Below are 25,500 nucleotides of genomic sequence, written 5' to 3'. Positions count from 1 at the left end.
CTGGACAGGTCCATATGGTACCTCCACAAATCTCTGTTCAATACTATTTGTAAGCTGTAAGGTGACCTGTAGCCTCAAAGCCTGCAGAAATTTTTTTCAGCAGATTCAGAATGAATTAAACTTTGTGTTATCAATCGGATTATTACTGATAAAAAGTGTGACATTTTTTCTTGCTGTTTTTCCTCTTTGGTCAGGTTTAGGCACTAAAATCTACATTTTAGTATTTATACGCTAACAACTACAGCAATTTTTTACAAAGCTTGAGAGACATAGTTTGGTCACATCTCCGTCACTACATTAACCAACATTGAGCCAATGCATGTAATTCATTAAAGCATCAATGTTAGTGCTTTGGCATCTGCTGCATTGATTTTTGGAAACACAAGTTACCGTATAATGGTAAACTGATGGAGTGCTAATTTATCAGCTAATGCTAGTTAGCTTGGTTAGATTGCAGGTTGCATTCATAAACTGTAAATCTACTGCAAAGTTGTTGACTTGATAAAACATTTCACCAAAACTGAGGTGGAAACTTCTGGTAAGGTGTTTAACACACAGCAAGTCATAATATTGGAGAGATAATCAATTAGAAATGCCCCAAAAGGCTCAAAAAGCAAACACACAATGAAAATGTCAAGTTTAATGACTGAAAGCAGAGAATGAAGCCTCACAGATCATCTTTATCCAGACAGCTGAAGATCAATGTGGCCACGCCCCAAACTCAGTTTTTAATTTTTTCTAAAACAAAATTTGGATTTTGGTGGCATTTTTCATATTCCATTAACAAAGTATTCGAATAATTTTTTTTTTCATTTTTTAGTATACATTTTAATATGGGGATTGACACCCTGGGGCCAGCCTCAGGTGGCACGTAAAGAAACTTGTTTTTTTCCCCCATTTTAATGTTTGGTTACTTTTTCAGCTCTGAAGGTTGACCCTTGGTGCGTGTCCAGTGGGCACTTTCCAAGAATTCATATGTGAGAACCATAATGGCAGAAATAACAGTGACAGCAATATTTAACAGCCTGTGAATAAAGTGGCCTACTTACAAAAGTCGCAATTTACTACTACTGACTGATATCATTCATTGTGATTATAGATTTTAACATCTTCATCTTCGCTGAAGTTGTTTGAAATTACAGCTGTCACATAGATATACATAGTGGAGTAAAAGGTGCACTGTTTCTCTCAGAGACATAAAAGTTTAAATACTGTATATATCTAATAATTGTACTGCAGAACTTATTTGTGAATTATCTCTGATATTGTTATGTGTTCACCCAGAGTGATTGGTAGTAATAAAATTACATTTTTGGTCATAGTTTTCAGTTTGATGCCTGGCAATGTGACAGAAAATGCCAAACTGGTACTTGATTGTGTAGTTTATATAGGGACTCTCTTTATCTCTTTCACACACACACACACACACACACACACACACACACACACACACACACACTGGATTCATGAACTTTATTGGCTGACATGCACATGAACACAGACACACACAAATTCACACAAGAACGCACAGATATACTTGTACTTGCACTTATACTGTGCATGAAAATGTGAGAAATTGTGAGAAAAAAATGACATCAAAAACAAATAGATAGCTAATAGATTCTGACAGGTGGAAAATTGAGATTTCTCTTAAAATTGAGAAGTGGCCCTGTAAAACCAGACAATCTCACCTTGCTGGTGTTGAAAAGACCTGCCACGAGGAGGAAGAGGATATTAGACAAGCTGACAAGCTGTCACAAAACCCAACTGAGCTGCACTTTATGCACAAAGAGGAAAGGCCTAAAGGTGTGTCTTCTTGCCTCGTGACTTAAAGATGGATTCTCATGTTTATGTTTCAGACCTCCAAAATCTGCCCAGCAGGACACCCAGATGTTTTGTATTTCTTTTCTTGCTCTCTCTTCACTCTGTCTTGGCCTACAGCTTCATCAAAATCCCTGTCTTCCACTCAAATGCCACAAACTATAACAGTTCCTCTAAAATAATGTCAAATGTAAACCTCCCTGGGGACTTTCTTGCTGTGTTTACTTAACTTGACGAATAGCTCAAGTCATGTTGTGCTGTGGTGAGTTAACAGTGATAGAGCACCAATCAGACGTGTAGAAAAGTAGAAAACTTTGCACTGGTGCATACATGATATTGTGAAATCTTTGCTCTCTTTCATTTCCTTTGTTCATTGTTAGTATTCTTCCATCTTGTCTCAGTCCTGCTGCAGAGGCCAGGACCCCTGACACCTGATGTATTAGTCTGTCTGTGGACTCAGCAGTAGATGTTTTGATACCTTGAGTTCCTGCAGGGTGTGCCTGTGTGTGTGTGTGTGTGTGTGTGTGTGTGTGTGTGTGTGTGTGTGTGTGTGTGTGTGTGTGTGCATTTTATGTCATCACATGCAGGCCTAGTGCTGTGTGTGCATACATAAATGCCTGTGTGTGTGTGTGTGTGTGTGTTTGTGGAAAGAGTGCAGTGTAATTGCATGTACTTTTTCCACAGATGGCCACATGTTGTGTAATCAACACCTGCACCATCGTGTGGGTGTCACGGGTCAGGAATTGGTGCTACAGTATAAGCTGCTCTGCTCCACCACCAACTGATGTGGCCAGTGGATTAAGCAATTGTTCTACCAAGGAGACAAATACTTACCTACACTATATCTGTCATGACCTTACCATTCAGTCTGCACTGAGTGTGCAAAGTACAAAGGAAGTGTATGCAATATAAAAAGAATACAATTTATATGCTTTTAACTCTTAGTTGCCTCTATTAGCAGCGAGCAGACAAACAGCAAATGGCCCGACAGCAAAATATTTTGCTCACCGTCTTCGGGGAGACTTCAAAACAAGAAAATCTGAAATTAACCTACCAGAACAAGGCAATTTATCAAGGAATATCTGGGAGCATGTTACTGACACCTATGTCATTACCACAGCAACCCATTCAAATACTTATATGATGTCTGGATACATCATTTGATCTGACCATATAGAAGTATTTATATAGAGAAGGCCAGTCCATCCTTAAAATCTGCTTTGAGAACACATATCTGATATGCCTGATTGTTCAGGAACATGTGATGTGTTAACTAAGCCTTGGGATTTGAGTCACAACAAAGTGATTCTTGTCAGATCTTTTGGTTTCCCAGGTTTGAAACATTGTCTTTCAAACTTCAGAACATATTTACATACTTTATTTGCTTTAGGTATAGCGATGTAGCTACATAGCTGGTTTTAAGAGAAAATCCATACATGCCATCATATAACATTAGTTGTAAACTTTTCTTTTTTTTTTAAATAAAGACACATTTTCCTTTGCCTGTTTTCTTTTACAGAACTTTCCTGTGTGCTTTGTGTTCAGCAGTACTCCTACTGCAGCACTTGAGAGCAACAACAACTCCAGCACTTGTGAGTACATTCTCATTTTTTAAGCATTGCCCTTTTATCAGCATAAAATTCATTAATTTTGGCAAGAACTTCTTATTAAATAAGAACTTCTTATACTTTGTGTTTCAGTTATTCAGTTATTATTCCTCAATATATTAAAAAATAGTAAAGGAATCAGATGTCAACCTGTCCATAATATAGTTACTAGTACTATGCTGGCAACCTGCCTGTAGCTGGTACTGGTACTTGTCTTTTTTCCTTCCATCTCTATGGTAATAGATTGATTAATTCACAATTAGCTCCAGTGTTCAAAGTCCATCTTTGACTGCTTCCAGCAGTAGGGAACATCTGTTTTATGAACACACACACACACAAGCTCTTGCTGATGCTCAAGCAAGTACACACATACAAGTTGCGGCACATGCACACGCACGCACAGACAACTACAGAGCTTTTGTTGGGTGGGGGTGAGACATCTGCTGTTTGTTGTTCACAAATTATTGATAGCAGTAAACAGAAAGTTGAGGGGAAAACAGGCATTTCTCATGCTGATGAAATTTTCACGACCTGTCAGCCCATTCAAGCCAACACTTTGTTACCAAGTAGGATGGCATGACAACAAGAGACGCTCCTTCAATATGCTTTTCCCATATCAAGGAGAGTGCAGGGGAGTTACAGAAACAAAGAAATTCACAGGAAAGAGACCTGAGACAGGTGAAGCACTTTTTTTTAAGTCATTTGTATTTGAAAACCTAATGAAAATGAATGTAAAGCTATGCTGTTGCTATAAATGGCAGTGTGAGCTGAGCTAATGCATATTTCTGCATTTTAATCATAAAGAGAAAAAGCTCTAATATGTCTTACAGGAATAACTTAATAACTTGCAGTACTTTATGATCAAATAAATACAGACATATACTTCACAAGCATTTTGTCACAAGGTGTTAACAAGGAGAAAACATTTATCCATCATCATGGCATACTTGTCAAGTTGTAGTATAATGTAATTAGCGGGAGGGTGTATGCATGTAAATGATGCCTCTCTGCTTGGCTCTCACCATCTGTATGCCTCTTACTCCCCAACATGTGGCCTATCATTAAACCAGATTAGTGGCACTTGTAACTAAGACAGAACAAATGCCCAGTATCCTAGGTGTAATGTCCATATACTGTATAATTCTGCACTGCATTATCTCATGAAAAATGCCAGTGGATAGGAAGGCAAGACTTTAAAGGAAAGTAACAGGGTATCCTATCACAAACACACTTTGGCAAGAGATATAGAGGAACATCTCTCGCCTCATGCTGACAAGTAACAAGGAACTCCTCAATACTGGCGTTACAGTAGCTAAGAGGGCCAGATTAAAATGCATCTAAACATCTTAGGAATGGTTTGAAAAATTCATCCACCATGTGTCATTTTCAGCAAATATTAAATAGTTTTATGTAACATTGTAGATATTTTTTAAACTATAGTAGTAACAATATTTTACAAATCTTCAGGCAGAAAGAAAATGGCGTCCATGTAGGGTGCAGGCAGGGAGCACAAACGCTATGTTTTCATCTGATCCAATTTATGTTGTTAAATTGGTAAATAGTGGAGGAAGATGTTTCTGTCTGTGTGTGTGTTTGGTGGCGGTGGTGTTGGCAGGGCTTCTGAATTCTGGTCAAGAATATGCAGAACATTGTATAGAACAGCTGTTGTTCTTTTTGAGTGTGATGCTACAATGTAGTTTGATTCAAGAATGAAACTTATAAAGCAGAGCTTTATATTGGGTTCTGCTAGCTCATTACAAAATTTGTATATGCACTAAAAATTACAGTTTATATTGCAAGAAATGTTGATAATTGTTTAATATACTTATTTAATGCTATTTAGTTTACTACTACTATTTAGTTTGTTTTTGTTTTTTTTACATAAGTGAATCACTCTTTTTTGTTTTAAAATTTTAAATTACTATTATGTAGCTCTTTTCCCATTGAGAAAAACGTCCCACCAATGAAATGTTGGTCTGAGGGAATATTAAAGTCGTAGTAAGTGCAAATTTCGGTATTTTGCTGATTCTGGCAATGGGCAACCTCCTGAGCTGAAATATGTATGCAAGTGGCAAAAACATCTGTAGGTACCATGCAGCTGGTTGTAACAGAGTCCCATGTTAAAATGTCCATCTTTGCATTAAATAATATGTTTAAGGTCTGATGCAAACAACAAACAATATGGACATTTAGATGTTGTATTGTCATACACTGAACACACTTACTGTGTATGTGTGCTGTTGTCGTTTGGAACATTTTTTAATGGACTGTCTAATAAATACTATGGCTTACTTTGTAGTACAAACCTTCCAGGAAGTACTGTATTATTGTAGGGTCTACCTTACAATATAAAGCACATTGAGGCGACTGTTGTTGTTATTTGGTGCTGTATAAATAAAATTGAATTGAATTGAAGAGGCTTGTCCTTCAGTTTTGGTGAACGGAATTTTAGCATTTTCTTAATTAGCGCTAACTAGCCAATGTGTGTCTTTTATTGCATTCATACTGTTTATGAATGTAGCTTGCTTACTAAGCTAGCTCGCTAGCATTAGCAGATAAATTAGGAATACTCAACAAAAGTTATTTTAATATTGCTGCTAATGTTGAAGATTCAATGTTCACACGCAGCAGGTGATGTCCTGGTGGCTACTGTTTTTATACAGTCTATAAACTTTAGAGACCACAGAGATTAGTTGCTTATGCAAAACACACAAAATCATAATATTAGTGCAAACAAGTGATCGTAATTTCACTCAGCAGCCTTTAATTTGGGACCATTTGTGGGGCGATCATGGCTCAAGAGTTGGGAGTTCGCCTTGTAATCGGAAGGTTGCCGGTTCGAGCCCCGGCTTGGACACTCTTGGACAAGACACTTCACTTGTGGTGGTCAGAGGGCCCGGTGGCGCCAGTGTCTGGCAGCCTCAGTACGCCCCAGGGTGGCTGTGGCTACAATGTAGCTTGCCATCACCAGTGTGTGAATGGGTCGATGACTGGTTGTGTAAAGCGCTTTGGGGTCCTTAGGGACTAGGAAAGCGCTATACAAATACAGGCCATTTACCAAACTAAAGAAATACCAAAATGCAAGCATGCAGCAAACATTTGACAAAAATTCAACGCAATAACATAACTTCAACACAAGCACATGCACAACCATAACATGACAGCTAACATTGGAATGCAAAGCAAATTAAACATGTAATGTTACAAAACCAGGCACAATAGAAGAATAGTGGGCAGCAGACCTAGCATATTTGGAGACATAAGAGGCAATTCTTTGACCAGCGATTTTCCAGTGGCTTGATATCTTCACAGAAATCAGTACATAGCATTTGAGCAGCACATGTGTTATTAACAGGAAAAAGTGAACAACATAATAGAGAGGACAAACCAAAAAGAACTTTGTAAAAGAATATGAACTGATGAGTACTATATCTGATGCGCAAGCATCAGATTTAAGATAGAGTAGATAGAGTGTGGTGATGAGTAATGGGTCACTTCTCCAAAACTGGATAGACTGAAAGAGTATCAGGATAGAAGTTAAGCATGTGTCTTTGGTAATTTATAGCCGCTGTTGCTTGAGACACAGCCCAGCACACTTTGCTTTACACAATGCTTTGTCTTACAAGTAAAGGTCTAAGATCTCAGCTCATCAACGGAAATACCTCAAAAAAAAAAGAACAAATAAAAAATGTGCTTTTGTCTAAGTTTAAGAAAGGTCTTTCAATGTTATTTTTTTTAATACAGTGTAAACAATAGCAATCAAATACACCAGAAATATAATGGACAATGCCAGGTCACTTCAGGGATCAATGTTGTTTTTTCAGAAATTTTGAAGTCTTCCACAGACTGAACAAAAAAGAAACCAAACCAGAAAAAAAAGGCCTTCTTTTCATTTGTTATTCTCTTCAGGATTCTTTACTTCTCTCAGAGATATCTTCTTGCTATTCCTGGCCTCTTTATTGACTCCCACAGCCGCCTTTGTTATGTCCCCACTGTGCTGCCTGGAAAAGTGGCCACCTTAAGTGTTCTCTTACTACTGCTCCCATTGTGCGAACATATTTCTAAAACAACACAAGATAGGCAGACTGTTTATAGTTTGATATAGAAGCAGAAAAAGGAACCTTCTTTAGATCCAGAAGGAAGAAATAACTTGAAATGCATCGACTGTTTGCAGTCAACAAAATTAGTACATGGAAACATTCCAAAAAATGAAGAAGAGAAGCAAAGGAAAGCAAGAAGAGTCATTCTGTTTTTATCAAACGCGATGTTTGAACTATAAAGAGGATGAACATCTAAAGTGAAAGGTAATGCCAAAGTAAACACTTGTTTTGCTACTTTGATTTTATCACGGTATCTCTTTGAACCTCCCGTTTTCAGGTATCAGTGAACTGTCTCACTTTTAACCTGAATTTATCCAATTTATCCCTCTGGTCACTTATTCTGAATCCAGAGCAAATCGACTGTTATCAAAGCCAGTCAGTAGCCTAACTGCTGACCAATAGGATTACTGAAAATACAAAAATTATGTTTCTACCAGATCCTAATAGAGATACAAGAGTTTATAATAATGTAACACACTTAACTAGAAATAAAGACTGTTGTGGGTTTTTGATGAATCGATTTTGTTGCAAAACAGAGCTTCAAGAATGGAAGGAGAGTTTATTACACTAAATGCTTACATAATGATAATAATAGCCATGTTTTACTTTTACAAAGATTCTTTTATTCCCAACAGAATTTCTCACAGTTGTTGGGTTTTATTTTTATTTCATTGCTCTGCCTCAGGACAAAATGAAGTGCTCTTTATTTTAATATTATGAAACTGGTTCACTGTCACCACTGTAGTATTACTTGACCATTTAAAGTGTCATAATTCACAGCGGGTGGATGCAGAAAGCGGTCTGCTCCATTTTTGTGTGTGTATCCATATGTGTGTGTGTTTTCTTTTGTCCTTAGGATTATTTGACTGTTTTCTCTAACTTGCTGATTGCATGTGTAGTACATGCAAATTTCATTAAGCAAGCTGAAATATAAAACCTGATATGAAGGCCCAAATATTAGCAGAGGTTGTTTGATGGCTATGTTCAAAATGCCAGTAGCTTAATTCTCATGCAATATTAATCTTCATATGAGTCTGTGGACAGAGATGATTTTTAAAAAAAATTTTTTTCCATCAAACACTAATTTAACTTTAATGTACACAAAAATAGTCGTTTATTTTTTGAATAATTTGAGTTGTTTTGTTTTTGAAACCAAATGTTTAATTATGAATGCTTAGGTAGAGTAGAAAAGTGCTATATAGTCTTAGCATGAAGGATATTAAAGTGTTTTGGATTACCCTGCATTAAAAAAAAGTGCTAAAGAAGAACACAGCATGTTAAAATATCTAATGACCTAATAATACTGAACACGTTCAAACGTGAAAATAGGTTGTTCCACTGGGTCTGAGGACCTGTTGGGCATTCCAGTTGTTGGTTGACCTTTCTGCTAAGCGTGGGCCTCTATATACTCCTCTGAAGTACAGAAAAGGGCCAAGCATTGAGCCAACCAATCTTGTATTCTCTTTACCCCTTTCTCTTCCTTCCTCCATTAGTCTTCCCTACTCCTCTCTTTGTTCCACCCCTCTTCTCTCTTGTGGACAGTGAGATTCTTGGGTATGTGTGTTGTTAATAATTCAGCCTGGAGGATGGATTTTGGTCTTCATTTGCAGCAGGACATGCCTTGCTCCACTGAACAATGCACTCATGTCCAGGACCCTAAAGTGTCTTTGGAGGCAGAAATAGGAAAACCCCTTTTTTTTCCTTTCAGTGACTGCTGGGTGTCTGAAACTATGGGGAAAGAAAACGGACAGGAGAGAAAGAAACAATGACTTAAATTCATTTTCTTTGCGTGTTCACAGAGCGCATTCTCTGACAAAGAGGTTATTCTCCTAGCAGAGGTTGATGTCAGTGTATAGGTACAAGGCATGAGAAGATCAGGCATTTTTAGAAACATTGTTTCTGCCTTTTGAACCTCTTCTGATAGATTTGAGGGTCATTTTTGCTCCATTTCCTCTCTCGATCTTTTTGTATTTTTGCGTTTCCATTTGTTTCTGCCATGACACATTTTCATGTAGTGGCATATTAGTATCCATCAGTTTTGAAGGGCAGGGCGATCAGGGAGGGCTGTCGACTGCTGTGTGTCATACATTATGTCGCAAAACTAATTTCCTGCCTAAGTTTAACAATGTCTGTGTCCTCTGAGAGGTGATACTATATGGGGGTACAAATCGTGAGGTTCTATGTGTTTCACATATTGTGTATGTGCGTGGAAGCTGGAAAAAATGTGGCAAAATAAGGTCAGAAGAAAAATCATGTTTGTGCCAATGTGACATTCAGAGTTACTCTGGTGTCATGCTAATTGATAATAAACATGTCAGGGTAAATTAAGTATTGTTGGAAAATACTGACATAAATAAATGATTATGAAAATTAATGTATTTATTATAATAACACTATATCAAAGTTTAGTCTGATGCATGAAGGGAAAAAAAGGTAACAAGCAACTGAGAGTTGAGATGAATTATTCTGTGAATTTACTATAAACGTATCCTTTGGTCCTGGTGCTGCTTTTAGTTTCATTTACTGGCTTTGTGGGTGTGAGAAGTGCCTGAGACTCCACGTTTAGGGTCTTTAACTGAGTCTTGTTTGGCTAAACCTTGCCTTATCTAGCACACTGGTGTTCCAAGTCATCAAGCTTTGATAGAAACATTTGAAATATAGGACTTACTAAATAAATAGTTTAAAACTTAATTTGTACTGTCAAAAGAATGCTATCTTTTTTTAATGGTTTGTTAGGTTAAGTAGCACCCACTAATGTATTGTTACTTGTAGGGTTGCTTGCTTAATTACTTCTAACTAGACTTTTTTTTTTATTAGCAAACAAAAGTCCAGGTAGTCCAGACCCTCTAAGTCAGTAACAATAATAATAATAATGATGATAATAATAATAACCTGCCTAATATCATATGAAATCTTTTAGTCTTTTAAAACAGAATCTTGAGCTAAAATATGTAGCTGTGAAAATTCCCCCTCTGGTCTTTTTTCAACATGTAGATCTCATGTTAACAGAAAAAAAAAATGTTATAGTAATTTTACAAAACAGTAAAGGAGGCAGAGTGTTTATACGTTTTAAAATTTGTTTTGACCTAAAGGAAGAAACTCATTTTTCAATGGAGTGTTACCCAGTCTGTGTTCATACGTCTACATTTTTGCTCCAGCTTTATCACTTTCTGGTTTTGACGTGATAATTATACACCTGGATCATCTGCTCGTGCTTTTTGTTGTCATATCCAGTCTAAGAAGCTGAGCCCTCCGCCCTACATCCCTTCATCATTCTTCATCTCACAAAATGTCTGTGGTTTAAATATGAAATGGAGAATGACTGACAGGCTGGCACAAGGAAATAACTATCACCATTTTCTTGTAGTGGTTAAAGCCCTTTAAGAGTGTCAGGTTTGGTGGAGGAAGTGGAGGTGCTAGTAGGGAGGTGGGTTTCTTATCTCTCCTAAACACCTGTACCTGCTCTATAGTGCCATTTAAGAATTCATCACTGCATAAACAGGAAACACAATGCAGATTTTTGGGTCCCTTTATGAAATACTGCAGGCTAACTGATAATAGTTCCTGGGAACAGTGAGTCTTGTATTACTGAGCCTTGAATTGACTTGTATTGCTTTGCAGAGGCATTTATGTTTTAGATATATATCTTTGTGGTAAAATTACTTAGTGCTAATTTTTGGAAATGGTTGTATTTTGTTTATAAATTAGTTAATTGTTGGTATCTAATTTTTGTGATTCCTAAAATGCACGATCTGATATCGTCGTGTTGGTGTTGTTCCCAGATCAACATAGTAAATGTTGTTCCAGGATCAACATTGCACCAATCAGAATGTTGTGACGTCATACTTTTGCGACTTCGGGAAAAACCGCCATAAAACAAAAAACTGTACTTAATCTGCGAGAAACCGCCTCTGTCAGACGATCAACGTACCCTGACCCTAACCTTTTAATAAACGCTAAGCAGAATTGATATTGTCCTTGCAACATTGGAATTTCATAAATGCACTAATGGCTTGGCGCGCCAAAGAATAACGTCACAACAATGTGATTGGTCACTTGCAATGTTGATCCTGGAACAACATTTGCTATGTTGTTCCAGGATCAACATCAACACGACGATATCAGATCATCCTCCTAAAATAGCCTTATTGTAAAGGTCACAGTGGAAAACAGTAATTGAAGTAATAGTAATAGAACAGTAATACTCACTTTAGTCCAATTTCCATCATTATATAGCATGGTCATGCAAAATTACTGTTGGTTTTCCTGGAATGGCATTTCTTTCAAAGTTTTAAGGTGGATGACTGTCGCACCTTGATTGGACTGACTCAAGCTGGGAAACTAGAGAGTCCGTAAGTCTCAGACAGCTAATTAACATGTTGATTTTAATCAGGCTGTCATTAAGCTGTCACTGGTCTGAGGAAAAGGGTGGTGTGAATTTGTTCATTTACCATGCAGTTAAAATCATGGTAAATATTAACACATTCAAATGACTCAATAGGGTCATGCCTTTTATGTGAATATGCTAAGATGAAATTATAGAACATGGAATGACTTGTCATTTTACATACGTAAGAGACAATCAGCTTAATAATCATCTGTCTATTTCTTTGACACCAGCAATTTAAAGATTCACACTTTTGTCTTGTCACAAAACACAATTTTGACAAAGCCAATTGTTTCGCATCGAGTGTGCTTTGCAGATGCTGGTGATGAGTCTTCATTTTTAAATGCATTTGTCAAAGTCAGAGACAAGAAAATTATAGAGAATCCAATAAAGTATTTATTTTTGTTCAATGTCAAAGAGGTGCAATTTCCCATTTAGAAGCCCAGTAGTTTTATTTCAGAGAAACAGGCCAGTTAATTTTTGTTGCAGGCTAATACCTCCCTTTAAACGTGACATAAATGCCCATCACTTTCTTTTTTTCACCTCTTCTTATTCCATTAAAAAGTAAAGTGAAAGTGAAACTGCTTTGAAGCAATGTCATCAAAGTCGGGAAGTCTGTTGGGAGGGGGCTGATTTAGTGGATGGCAGGGATAAGAGGATCTTAATGGAGAGCAGCACTTTCTGTTTTGTTAGATGCAGTTAGATATAGCAGGCTGGTGAGTGACTACTAATGAATGACCAGACAAATCACACACAAACAGATACACAGTCAGATGTGAAACACAATGAAGAGTCTGATTCTCATTTGGATCTATTTTCTTCTTGGTATTCTGTCCTTTGTGACTCTTTGTGTATATCTGTAACGAACAGCAGACTGCAGCATTGTTACACTAACAGCAATGGTGGATCACCAAACAAAGAAAGGCTTGATGTTTATAACCTTCTGGTTGACTTTGACGTTATTCTATATGCTTCATATAGGATGATCAGGTGAGCACCTAATGAGCACGTGGTGTGAAAGAAAACAAAATGAAACAATCGTTAAATAAGTCTCAAAAGAGGTAAAAAAAAAACAGAACTTAAAGGAAAAGGTTAAAAAACCAAGATGTTTTAAAATATACTTAGCAAATATATCAGATTCTACACTTGATTAGGGATGTTACTTTGTTAACTTTCATCAAAAGAGGAGGACCTAAAGAACAGATTATTATCTCAGCTTGACAGTAGACAAAAAGATAACGTGTGACATTCTTGGCATTCCACAATATTGCACAGGCAATTTAAAGCACTAATATTCTTAAAAGCTAAATGTAGGAGATGAAGGAATAGACTGCAACTATGCCTGTAGTTGTGTTTCTGGTACATTTTATGACTTTGCATTCTACGGATTCAAACATGCTCAGAAATTTTAGCCAGTCAGGAGCCTCAGGGGCAAATGATTCAGTTTACATCACATGGGCCCTTGCAGGCCCCCAGGGTGATGCTGACTGGGAAAGGAAAATTTGAGATTAATTTTTTTTTAGCTCTTTATGTGTGACCATCTGTCAAGTCAAATCATGTCAGTTTTATTTACAAAGCCTAAACTTAAAAAATATAAATTTCACTCAGGCTACAACCCTGATCTTTCCTGTGTTTCTTAAGAAGTTATGCTGGTTTAGCTAAATGATTACTTCTCAGCAACTGTTCAATGCTTCACACTCAGAGGGCTGAACTTTTGGGTGCTGTCAAGTGCTTCTCCCCGCCCCCTTTGAGGTTGTATCAGGAAGGGCATCTGGCGCAACCTCTTCCCAGCACTGTGGTACAGTTTTCACTTACCATAGCATCACATGCATAGATTCAGGGGAAGAAAAATGTGTGTACGTGCTTATTAATTCATTAATAAAATCAATGCAAAGCATTTCTCACGGCTGAAATGCTGCTGTCACTTTCCATTGGCTTGTATTAGGAAGCTAGTGGTTGGTTTACACATTTACTTGACTTTGCTAGCATTTAGCATAGACAGCATGAGAGCAGCCAGCAGAAACAGGGACAGTTAAGCATCACATCACTGCACTACACATCACTAAGCTTCTACTTTTTGTTTCTGGCATTGTTACGTTCCCCCCGAAGAAGTCTAGGCATGTGAGTGAGGGGACCAGTAACAAATGAGTCCAGAATCAGAATGAAAAGGAAAACAGACAGAGTTGTTCTGTATTAATTTAGCTTTATTACAAATGATATAGGTTTATTACAAACGACATTAACTTAAAGAGCCGGCAACGCCGTTTTACCAATAATGCCAAAGAAACAAAGGAAACACTCGCAGCAACAAAAGACAAGAAGACTACTAAACAAAAAAGGGAGGCACTTCCCACACTTCCTACCCTACTCCTCACCACGGGGAGACACTCTCAGGGCCCACAAGCCCATCTACTCACTAGTCAGAAGGAGGCTGTCTGTCCAAAACGTAGCACAAAAACGTGTCGAGCCACAGAGGGAAAAATCCACCCTGCTCACAGCTCATCCCCAGTTTAAATAGCCTCAGAGGTGATTGCTGACTGGAGTCAGGTGGCAAACGAGGCTAATCAAAAGCAGCTGTGTCCTGGGGAGAGAGGAGAGTGAGAGAGACAGAGGGGGTAGGAGTGGCAAGAGAAGAGGAGGCGGGGAGAGCGGGCAAACACCCCACCCACACACTCCCACAGCCTCAAAGGATGTAACATCCCCCCCCCCCCCCCCCTTACATTAAAGCTCTACCAAAACAACAACAACACCTTATCGCGAGCTGCGTTAGAGTGCATCAGCCACTATATTGTCAGTACCTTTCTTGTGTATGATCACCAGATTATAATCCTGGCATCAGTCGCTGGTTGTGGTTGTACATCCGGTTCAGAAAAACGAGGGGATTGTGATCTGTGAAGACGGTCACCGGGGAAGCGCTGGAGCCCACATACACTTCGAAATGCTGCAGAGCTAGAAGCAGAGCTAAGGCTTCCTTCTCTATGGTAGAGTAGTTCAGCTGATGGTGTTTGAACTTCACAGAGAAATAACAGACCGGATGGCACACACCCTCCTCATCATCCTGCAGTAGAACTGCTCCGGCTCCGGTGGCACTGGCATCGACCTCTAGCATAAAGGGTCGAGAGAAGTTAGGAGCCGCCAACACAGGGGTGCTGCACAGGAGAGATTTTGCTGACTCAAAGGCATGCTGGCACTCAACTGACCATTCAAAAGGCACCTTTGGGCTACACAGTTTGGTTAGCGGAGTCACGACCACAGAAAAGTTCTTACAGAAACACCGGTAATATCCGGTCATACCTAGGAACCGCCTTAGTTCCCGTCTGGTGGTTGGACTCGGGTAGTCCAGGATCGCAGCAATCTTCGCCTCCACTGGGCGGACCTGTCCAAACCCCACCTGCTTACCTAGGTAAGTGACTGTTGCCTTACCAAACTCACACTTAGCGAGACTGAGGGTCAATGAGGCCTCAGCTAGCCGCTGAAACACTGTCCTCAGAAGGGACATATGATCTGCCCACGTGTCTGTGTATAGCACTACATCATCTAGATACACATTGCACTGGGGCACATCTCCCAACACCAACTGCATCAGACGTTGAAAGAGCTGGGGCATTTTTCATGCCAAAGGCCATTACTGTGTATTGCATGAAGTGGTCAGGAGTGACAAATGCAGAAATATCTGAAGCTCTGGAAGTGAGAGGCACCTGCCAGTAGCCTTTAAGGAGATCAAGTTTGGTGATGAATTTGGCAGGGCCGATGCTGTCGATGCAGTCTTCCATACGAGGAAGCGGAAAAGAGTCAGAGACCGTTACAGCGTTTACCTTCCGATAATCTGTGCAGAAACGGGGTGTGCCATCAGACTTAGGCGTTAGTAGACATGGGGAGCTCCAGGGGCTACAACTAGGTTGTGCCAAGCCGTTTTCTACTAAGTACTTAACTTCCTTTTTCATCACCTCACGTTTGGCGATGGGGCAACGGTATGCATACTGCTTGATTGGGGCTGCATCTCCAACATCAATGTCATGCTCACAAACATTGGTACGTGAGGGTACGTCACTAAAGAGAGACGGGTAGGAGTGCAACAAGTCAAGTAAATCTTTACACTGGGACGGAGGAAGGTGAGACAAGTGGGCCTCGGCCTTAGCTAGAAAAACAGAATTTGACAACTGCCCACATTGCTGTCCCTCAGAAAGGGTACCCAGATCATCATCGCCCTTAACTTCTACATTTAGCAGGGTAACAGGGACTGAACCGGGGACAGCCGTCCCAGCAGTGTCTGATGATTCTGTCATGCTGGTGTCTCTGGTATGGTATGGTTTCAACATGTTAACATGGCATAGGGGAGTCTTCCTTCTGAGTTCCGGGGTGTTGAGAATATAGTTGGTGTCGGACACTTTTTTCACTATCACATAGGGGCCTGAGAAACGAGCCATGAGGGCAGAATTAGGCATGGGCAACAACACAAGAACTTTGTCCCCAGGCTGGAACTGTCTTTCCACTGCTTTTTGATCAAATCGTTTTTTCATGTTTGCCTGGGATACACAGAGAGCCTCTTTTGCTAACAAAGTAGCCCGTTGCCACCTGTCCTTGCATGTTTTTACAAACTCCACCACATTAGTTTTAGGCACACAACCGCTGAGAAAACTCTCCTTCAGCACCTTTAGCGGACCCCGCACATGTCCAAACACCAGGGTAGCTGGGCTGAACCCCAAAGACTCCTGCTTCGCATCACGTATAGCGAACAATACAAAAGGGACCCCTTCATCCCAGCTTTTTCCTGTGTCATGGCAATACTTACTCAACATTGCCTTGAGAGTTTGATGCCACCGCTCAAGTGCACTTTGTGACTCTGGGAGATAGGCACTAGACACAGAATGAGAAACTCCAAAGGACTGTAAAGTCCGTTTAAAATCCCTGGACATGAAATTGGTACCCTGATCTGTCTGCACAGTTTTTGGGAGGCCAAAGGTGGTAAAGAATTTGACTAGTGCTTTGGTAATGCTTGCTGTAGTGATTCTCCGCAGCGGAATTGCCTCAGGGAATCGAGTGGACACACACATTATGGTTAACAAGAACTGATTCCCTGCCCGCGTCTTTGGTAAGGGGCCAACACAGTCTACCATGATATGCTCAAATGGTTCACCGACAGCAGGGATAGGACGTAGAGGGGCGGGGGGCACCGCCTGGTTCGGTTTACCCACAAGCTGGCAAGTACATGACCATGCATGATCATGTGCTAACTGTAGCACATGCCGCCGCAGACTTGTCGGAACCACCATCTGCCGCACTGCGCTCCAGTCTTCTCCAGGCCTTGGGGTCCACTTGCGCATCAATAAACCTTCCCAAATGAAAAATGTCTTCTTCTTGCTCCCTTCACCACCCTTATCCTGAGCTGCAGTGGTAAAACACTTAACTAATGAAGGGTCTTCTTTCTGAGCCTTCACAAGTGCTTCCCGGGTGAGTGGAAAAGGAGCTCCAGACTCACGAGCTGGCTCAACCACACTTTGAGCCGACTCTAAGGCTCCATTATCTCCCTCATCAGTACAGGGCATCACATCCTTCTCTAGAATAGAGCCAATCACTGATTCTGACAAATCAACCCCCCCACCTTGTTGCTGGGCACGTGAACGAGTCAGAACGCTCACCGGGAACACATCCGGGTGCTGCTGGCTGAGAGCATCTAACACAGGCTCCATAACAGGATTGATGGTCACCTCAGGGGTAGGATAAACTTTCCCACCCACGATATCATTTCCCATTATAAAATCCACCCCATTAATTGGGAAAGAAGGACGCACACCCACTGGGAAGGAACCACTCACCAGCTCACTCTGTAACCAAATACGATGGAGAGGAGCAGGCACAAAACTCATCCCAACACCTCTTACGATGATGCTAGAGTCACAGTCAGACTTCTCATTAAATTCAAGCACACTAGCTAGTATGAGGGACTGTAAACCACCAGTATCCCGCAGAATGGTCACTTCACACTTATCCTCGGTCTTACCAGAAAGCAAAACTGTCCCCTTAAAAATGAAGGGCTTAAAACACTCATCCGGGGTCTCAGGGGAGGGGGGCCTACTGACAGGAGGCATGGTTTTAATCAGCCCGACCCCTTTTGGTTTACGTGAAGTCGAGACTAATTGTTTCCGTTTACAAGCTTCACAATCTGCGATCAAGTGGCCAGACTTAAAACAGAAAAAACACTTTCGGTCTGCCTTGGGACGAAATCCAAGTACCTCACTCTTTGGGTGCGGTGCAACTAGCACCTCGCTAGCCTTCACTGGGGCATCGCACCAGTCATACCTACTGACACTGGTTTTATGGACGAGCGCGAACTCATCAGCCAGCGTCGCAGCCTGCTGTAGCGAGGAAACCTTCTGTTCATTAATATATACTGCAATGCACTCAGCAATGCAGTTCTTAAATTCCTCTATGAGCATTAGTTCCCGGATCGAAGCCAGGTCAGTGGCTTTGCAGGCCGCACACCACCGATCGTAAAGAACACCTTTTTCCCTGGCAAAATCAAGCTAAGACTGACCCTGTCCCCTTTTCAACCCCCGGAAACGCTGCCTTCTGGGACCAGCTCATAAGCCAGCAGGATAGCACTTTTCAGCTTGTCATAGTCCAAGCTGTCCTCAGCTGACAACGAGGAACAAACTTCTTGCCAGCTTACATTGGAGCAAAATGGCCCACGAATCCGGTGGCCAGTGCAAGGCCGTGGCTATTCGTTCAAACGACTCGAAGTAGCTGTCGACCTCAGTGTCACGGAACACCGGAACCAGACGACTATTTTTCCCTACATCAAACGGTGTGTCTGCCTGACGAATGGAGGCAGTCGGAGGAAAAGAAGAGTTCCAGCTGTCGCAACTTAACAGCTGTCTCCGCCTCCACCTCCACCTTTTTCAATTCGACCTCCCTGGCTCTGGCAAGCTCTGCGTCTAAACGCCTAAGCTCCAACTCCTTCTTTAGCTGGAACTCCCTCTCACGATCCTCCTTTTCCAACTGGAGACGAGCCAGGCGTACACGGAGCTTAGCATCCTGCTTCGAGCCTACACTTGATTCAATGAAGAGAGGTTCGAAGCGAGGCAATGTCATGGCTTTGTCCTCAGGCAGCCCCTGAGCAACAGGTGTAGACACCAATGGACCTACAGCTTGAGCTGGCACCTGCGGAACAGGCTGAGATGCTACACCATGCTCAAGTGGACTGGCAGACACTGGCAAGGCCACTATCCCTTTCTCCACCAAGCCAGACACAAGAGCAGCTTTCAGCTCAGCCTTACGCAAAGCTTTGGAGACAGAAATGCTATAAAATGATGCCACCTCATGCAAATCCCTCTTTCTACAGGCGTCCAGTTGGACAAGCGAGGGGTTTTCCTTAAACACGGCAATATCAAAGGTAGCCATTAAATCCAAAACAAAAATTACCTGAGGCTAACAATAACAACAAAGAAGCACCACCTCCAATACACAAATGAAAAACAGGTGGGAAATGTGTGGCCACAGGTTAACCAATAAATAAAAATACCGCCGACACTCTCCCCAGACCTACCTACTAAAATTTCAGCCTAGTTAGCTTCTGGAGTGAACCAGAGTTGTTCTGTATTAATATAGCTTTATTACAAATGATATAGGTTTATTACAAACGACATTAACTTAAAGAGCCGGCAACGCCGTTTTACCAATAATGCCAAAGAAACAAAGGAAACACTCGCAGCAACAAAAGACAAGAAGACTACTAAACAAAAAAGGGAGGCACTTCCCACACTTCCTACCCTACTCCTCACCACGGGGAGACATCTACTCACTAGTCAGAAGGAGGCTGTCTGTCCAAAACCTAGCACAAAAACGTGTTGCGCCAGAGGGAAAAAACCACCCTGCTCACAGCTCATCCTCAGTTTAAATAGCCTCACAGGTGATTGCTGACTGAAGTCAGGTGGCAAACGAGGCTAATCAAAAGCAGCTGTGTCCTGGGGAGAGAGGAGAGTGAGAGAGACAGAGGGGGTAGGAGTGGCAAGAGAAGAGGAGGCGGGGAGAGCGGGCAAACACCCCACCCACACACTCCCACAGCCTCAAAGGATGTAACATTCATCAATGCAAAGCATTTCTCACGTGGCTGCTAACGCTGCTGTCACTTTCCATTGGCTTGTATTAGGAAGCCAGTGGTTGGTTTACACATTTACTTGAATTTGCTAGCATTTAGCATAGACAGCATGAGAGCAGCCAGCAGAAACATGGACAGTTAAGCATCACATCACTACACTACACATCACTAAGCTTCTACTTTTTGTTTCTGGCATCCTTTCCATTGTTGTTTCTTTGAGTCATTTTGGAGAAAGGTTTTTTAAAATATGTGTTTGTTCCTTTGTTATAACTGCTTAACAGCTTTTTTTTGTTAAGTGTTTGCTACAGGCACCTAGCTAACTTTTTTTGTTTTTTTCTTAAATTATAATCCATTCATCCATCTTCTTCCACGTATCCAATAAAAACGTTTTCATTGGATACGTTGGATACAAACACATTGTTGCATTTACCCAGACCTAAATGTTCATTCATGGGTACATGCAACAATGTCTTTGTGTCCCTGGTATCAAAAACTGAGTTGCTAGTGTAACAGAAATATGCTGCAAGTGTCGATTGGTGTTGGTTTTCCTGATGCACCGATAGACTTTTTAAAAATGTCATTTTAAAAATGGTGCCGGTGAGGTCGGCTGCCGTGCTGGATGCTCTGCCCCAACTTCTCCACTTTTTGCAGTTTTTCGTCACTTTTTGCTATATCTGCGATAATCTTGCATGGGCATCATGCAAAACACACAAATCCGCTACAGTAAAGACACTTTGGTTTCTATTGGTCTGCAATACACGAACATTTCACCATGTTTAACTCCGGACCCAACCTGGCCAAAGGAGATCCTGAGAGAGAACAAAGGACGCGACCCTAAGTGACGGCCTCGAGGTAAAAGGCATCAGGAACAGGCTACGGGCTCGCGCACACCGCGCACCCATGCCCAGTATCCTGCTAGCCAATGTTCAATCCATCGAGAACAAGCTTGATGACCTCAGAGCCAGAATCAAGTTCCAGACTGCAACCTCCTCTGCTTTACCGAGACTTGGCTGAACCCAGCGATACCAGACCACGCCGTGCAGCCGACGGGGTTCTTTTCGGTTTACCGCATGGACGGGACAATGGAGTCGGGGAAGAAAAGAGGTGGTGGAGTATGTTTGATGGTGAACAACAGATGGTGCGACAGCACAAACACAAACACAAACACCCCACTCGCACGCTCTTGCTCGCCCAATCTGGAGCTTTTGATCGTTAAGTGTCGCCCTTTCTATCTCCCTCTGGAATTCACTGCGGTCATTGCCTGCACTGTTTACATTCCGCCTCACGCGGACTCGAACACTGCCTTATGTGAGCTACATGAGGCTCTCACACATCAACAAACACTTCACCAAGATGCCGCACTCATTGTTATGGGAGATTTTAACAGAGTGAATCTCAAACGGACATTTCACAACCTTCACCAGCACATCAACTGCGCCACCCGGGGCACGAGGACATTAGACCACTGCTACACCCCGTTCAAGAACTGTTACAAGGCTCAGCCCCTGCCGGCATTTGGAAAATCGGACCATTCCGCCATCTTCCTCATGCCTGCTTACAAACAAAGGCTAAAGCAGCAACCACCAATCAGGAGGGAGGTCGCTCGCTGGACGGACCAATCGGTGGCCGCACTGCAGGACGCACTGGATGACGCAGACTGGGACATGTTTCGGCGCAGCTCTGATGACATCAACATGTTTACGGAAGCGGTTGTGGGATTTATCGGGAAACTAGCGGACGACACAGCAGAAAGAACTATCATCCGAACGTTTCCCAACCAGAAGCCGTGGGTGGATAAAAACATCCGCGACGCTCTGAGATCACGCACCGCTGCCTACAATGAAGGGCTTGTCTCCGGTAATATGGACCTATACAAGGCGCGGTCCGAAAGGCAAAGCGGAGTTACGGGGAAAAACTAGAGTCACAGCTACGACAGTGCGACTCTAGGAGCCTGTGGAAAGGACTGCGGACTATAACGGACTATAAACGACCAGCTTCTTCAATGATGAATGCAGATGCTTCACTGGCTGATGAGCTGAACACGTTTTATGCTCGCTTCGACGCCGCAGCAATTAAAACAACAAACGACTGCGCGCGCTCGGAGTGCACCAGTGAAGAAAATGCATTCGTCATCACAGTGCATGGCGTGAGGAACACCTTCAGGAGGGTGAACACCAGGAAGGCAGCAGGACCAGATGCAATCCCTGGCCGGGTCCTTAGAGCCTGCGCTGATCAACTAGCACCGGTGTTCACGGAGATCTTCAACCTCTCCCTGGCCCAAGCTGTGGTTCCCACGTGCTTCAAACAGTCCATTATTGTCCCTGTTCCAAAGAAACAACAGCCCACTTGCCACAATGACTACCGTCCAGTAGCACTGACTTCAATTGTGATGAAGTGTTTTGAAAGACTGATGAGAGATCACATCACTTCTTCACTTCCTGCCACCATCGACTCACTTCAGTTTGCTTACCGGACTAATCGTTCCACAGACGATGCCATATCTCACCTGCTCCACACATCCCTGAGTCACCTGGACACTGGCAGAGGGAATTATGTTAGGATGCTGTTCGTGGACTACAGTTCAGCATTCAACACAATAATTCCCTCTAAGCTTTTCACCAAGTTGACGGATCTAGGACTCAGCTCATCACTGTGTCAGTGGATCCTCAACTTCCTCACAGACAGACCCCAATCAGTGAGGGTGGGAAAACAAGTCTCCCCCTCCATCTCACTCAGCACTGGAGTGCCTCAGGGCTGTGTTTTAAGCCCCCTGCTGTACTCACTGTACACTTATGACTGTGTAGCCACATCCGACACCACCTCCATTGTCAAGTTTGCTGACGACACTGCTGTTGTGGGCCTGATCTCCGACAACATCGAGACGGCCTACCTGGAGGAGATTAGAAACCTGGAGACCTGGTGCCAGGAGAATAACCTCCTCCTAAACATCAGCAAGACTAAGGAGCTGATCGTGGACTTCACTACAAAGCAGGCGAGGAATTACAAACCCCTCATCATCACCAGTGGAGAGAGTGGAGAGAGAGAGCTTCTTCCCCCAGGCTATTCGGGGCCTGAACCAGGTGTAGGACTGGACTCTCCCAAACACGTCACTATAAGACTGGACTCTCACACACGTCACCACACGCACCACCACACATTTCCTATAATCCTATAATTCCTATAATTTATAATCTTTATAATCTCTTCTGCTATTTGCACATTCTTTACTGTAAATTCCTAAGTTAATTTGTAAATTTTTGTAGTAAACTGTAAATTGTAAATATTGTAAAACTTTTCTTCTGTCATTTAATGGTCGGGCATTGTACAGCTACAAGCATTTCACCCCAATGTCATACTGTGTATGGTTGTGTGTGTGTGACAAATAAAATTTGAATTTGAATTTGAGACTTGTAGTCAAGACTGCCTAATCCGAGACCAAGACAAGACCAAGACCAGAGGGTATCGAGACCAAGACAAGACCAAGACCAAGTCGAGACAAAGACCAAGACCGAGACCGAGACAAACAAAGTATTTAAACTGCAGCCAGATGCTGCTTCATTTATGGGTGTCAGGCATATTTATGTATTTTTGCTTTCGCACAGCCCTCCTCACCGCTGTCTACTGTCTCACTCACATGCTCAACTTGACTGTCGCGTTTCTCACCCTCTCTGTTTTTCACATAATGATATTATCCTATATCCTTGCATGTAATTGGCCACAGTATGGAGGTATTGGAGCATAGCTGAGCCACTGTGTGAGAGCTGAGCAGCGAAAGGAAATTAAGTGAGGGTAGAAATGACTGAAAGATTAATAGGCTCTGTTTTGAGTTTTGCTCAAAAAACAATGACTTCATATAGGAAAAAAATAAATATCAGGTATGCAGGACACCTTAAACTAGGTTTTTAATTAAGCAGCAAGGCAGAACAAAGTCGGGGCTGTATCAAGACCCAGGGACTAAACCCCAATTCAACCAGACCCAGAACTGATCCGGAATTAAAACAGGACTACAACAGTTCAAAATCAGGACTACTTAGGACTTAACCAAAACAGAACCAGAATCTAGAACCAAAAACTAGATGATAGTAGCACTAAAAATCATCATAGACTTGCACTAAGACCGGTCTCGAGACATCCAACTCTATGCAATATTTCATGTCAAGAGATAAAAGTAGTCTTTGCAAACAAAAATTCTGCATTAGTCACAATTTGTCAGCCAGGACATGATTGTGTTTCGAGATTTTTGCACTTCTTATCAGTTTGTTTATTCTAACTTTTTTTTTTTTTTTAATTTTGATGTAATTAATTTATTAGATTTAGGCAACAAAAACATGGGTTTAGGATTGTGGTTTAAGTTAAAGTATCCATGTATTACACGTATGTGTATTCTCAACCCATTAGAGAATGCTCGACATTCAATTTGTTTAAGGCAAAGGTTAAAAACTGGTTATGGACAAATCAAGTGTGTGATCATGTATAAGTTGTATAGTTTTAATGTTTTATTTGGGAACAGAATGGTGTGTATGTGTAAGTTTGGTGATGGAGTTTTTATTATGAATGAATGATGAATTTTTATGAATTATTATGTCTATTTTTGTGCTTAAGGACAACAGATGGAAATTAGCCCTTGGCTATAATCTGGTATGTTTACATTCATGTAATTTTTTTTTTTTTACATTTATGTTCATTAACATGCACTGTCCTAAATAAATAAATAAATAAATAAATAAATTTATGGTATTAATAATGACATATTACTCTGAACATCAAAAACAGCTTCCATACATAGTTGTTTGTTTGTTTGTTTTTAAGGTCATCTCTGTCTACATGCATGTCTACTGGACTCTTTGTCCACTCCATTCATAAAATCTTTATTTAAAAAGAAAAAAAAAGAAGTGGGATTAAATTAGTTTCATCCTGTAGTCCTTTGCTTCTTTCATCCACCTGCTCTCTCTTACCCTTTCTGTCTCTCTCCAATTTGAGTGTGTTGGGCCTTTTGCCAACAGTTAGATCTCAGTGGGGCCCATCCATATGGCCAACATGTTCAGCAGTCATTATTGGCCCATTTAACACATCTAACTGTTCAACATTTGACATCTTGTCAAGACAGTTAGTGTAGATTATTCCTGCCTAAGACACTGTGATGTTGATTTTCTCACAAATTTCTGGAGATTTGTTTGTGTTGCCATGCATGATACTGGTGCTATAAATAGTTGTGCATGTGACAAATATAACAACCTACTCAATAGTTTTCACACTCACGCTCTTTCCCTTTTTTCACCCTTTCCCTCATTCTATTGTATTTACTTGTTCAACAATGCTGTTTAACATCACGGTAATGATCTCATTCAACCTAATTTTTTTGGGTGTAAGCAAAGAGACAAATTGAAAGATAACCCAATGCATAAAGAAACATGTTTTAATTTTAAGTGTTTTATTTATTTACTTTGATTTATTTTATTAATTAATGTATTATTTATTTATTTGGGG

The 25,500-nt window shown here is 41.2% G+C and overlaps 1 protein-coding gene across 4 annotated transcripts in view; it reads left to right on the top strand.

Annotated features, from left to right (window-relative positions):
* Positions 1-25,500, top strand: part of naaladl2 (N-acetylated alpha-linked acidic dipeptidase like 2) — a 568,261-nt gene that overhangs the window by 104,447 nt on the left and 438,314 nt on the right. For all 4 annotated transcript variants that reach the window (XM_026159034.1, XM_026159033.1, XM_026159032.1 and 1 more), the window contains one exon: positions 3,341-3,413. The gene's annotated coding sequence lies outside the window, so the exon portion shown is untranslated. The remainder of the gene's footprint in view (positions 1-3,340; positions 3,414-25,500) is intronic.

The sequence above is a fragment of the Astatotilapia calliptera genome, chromosome 23 (assembly GCF_900246225.1).
Source record: "Astatotilapia calliptera chromosome 23, fAstCal1.2, whole genome shotgun sequence".
Taxonomy (NCBI): domain Eukaryota; kingdom Metazoa; phylum Chordata; class Actinopteri; order Cichliformes; family Cichlidae; genus Astatotilapia; species Astatotilapia calliptera.
This window is presented reverse-complemented; position numbering and strand designations above follow the sequence as displayed.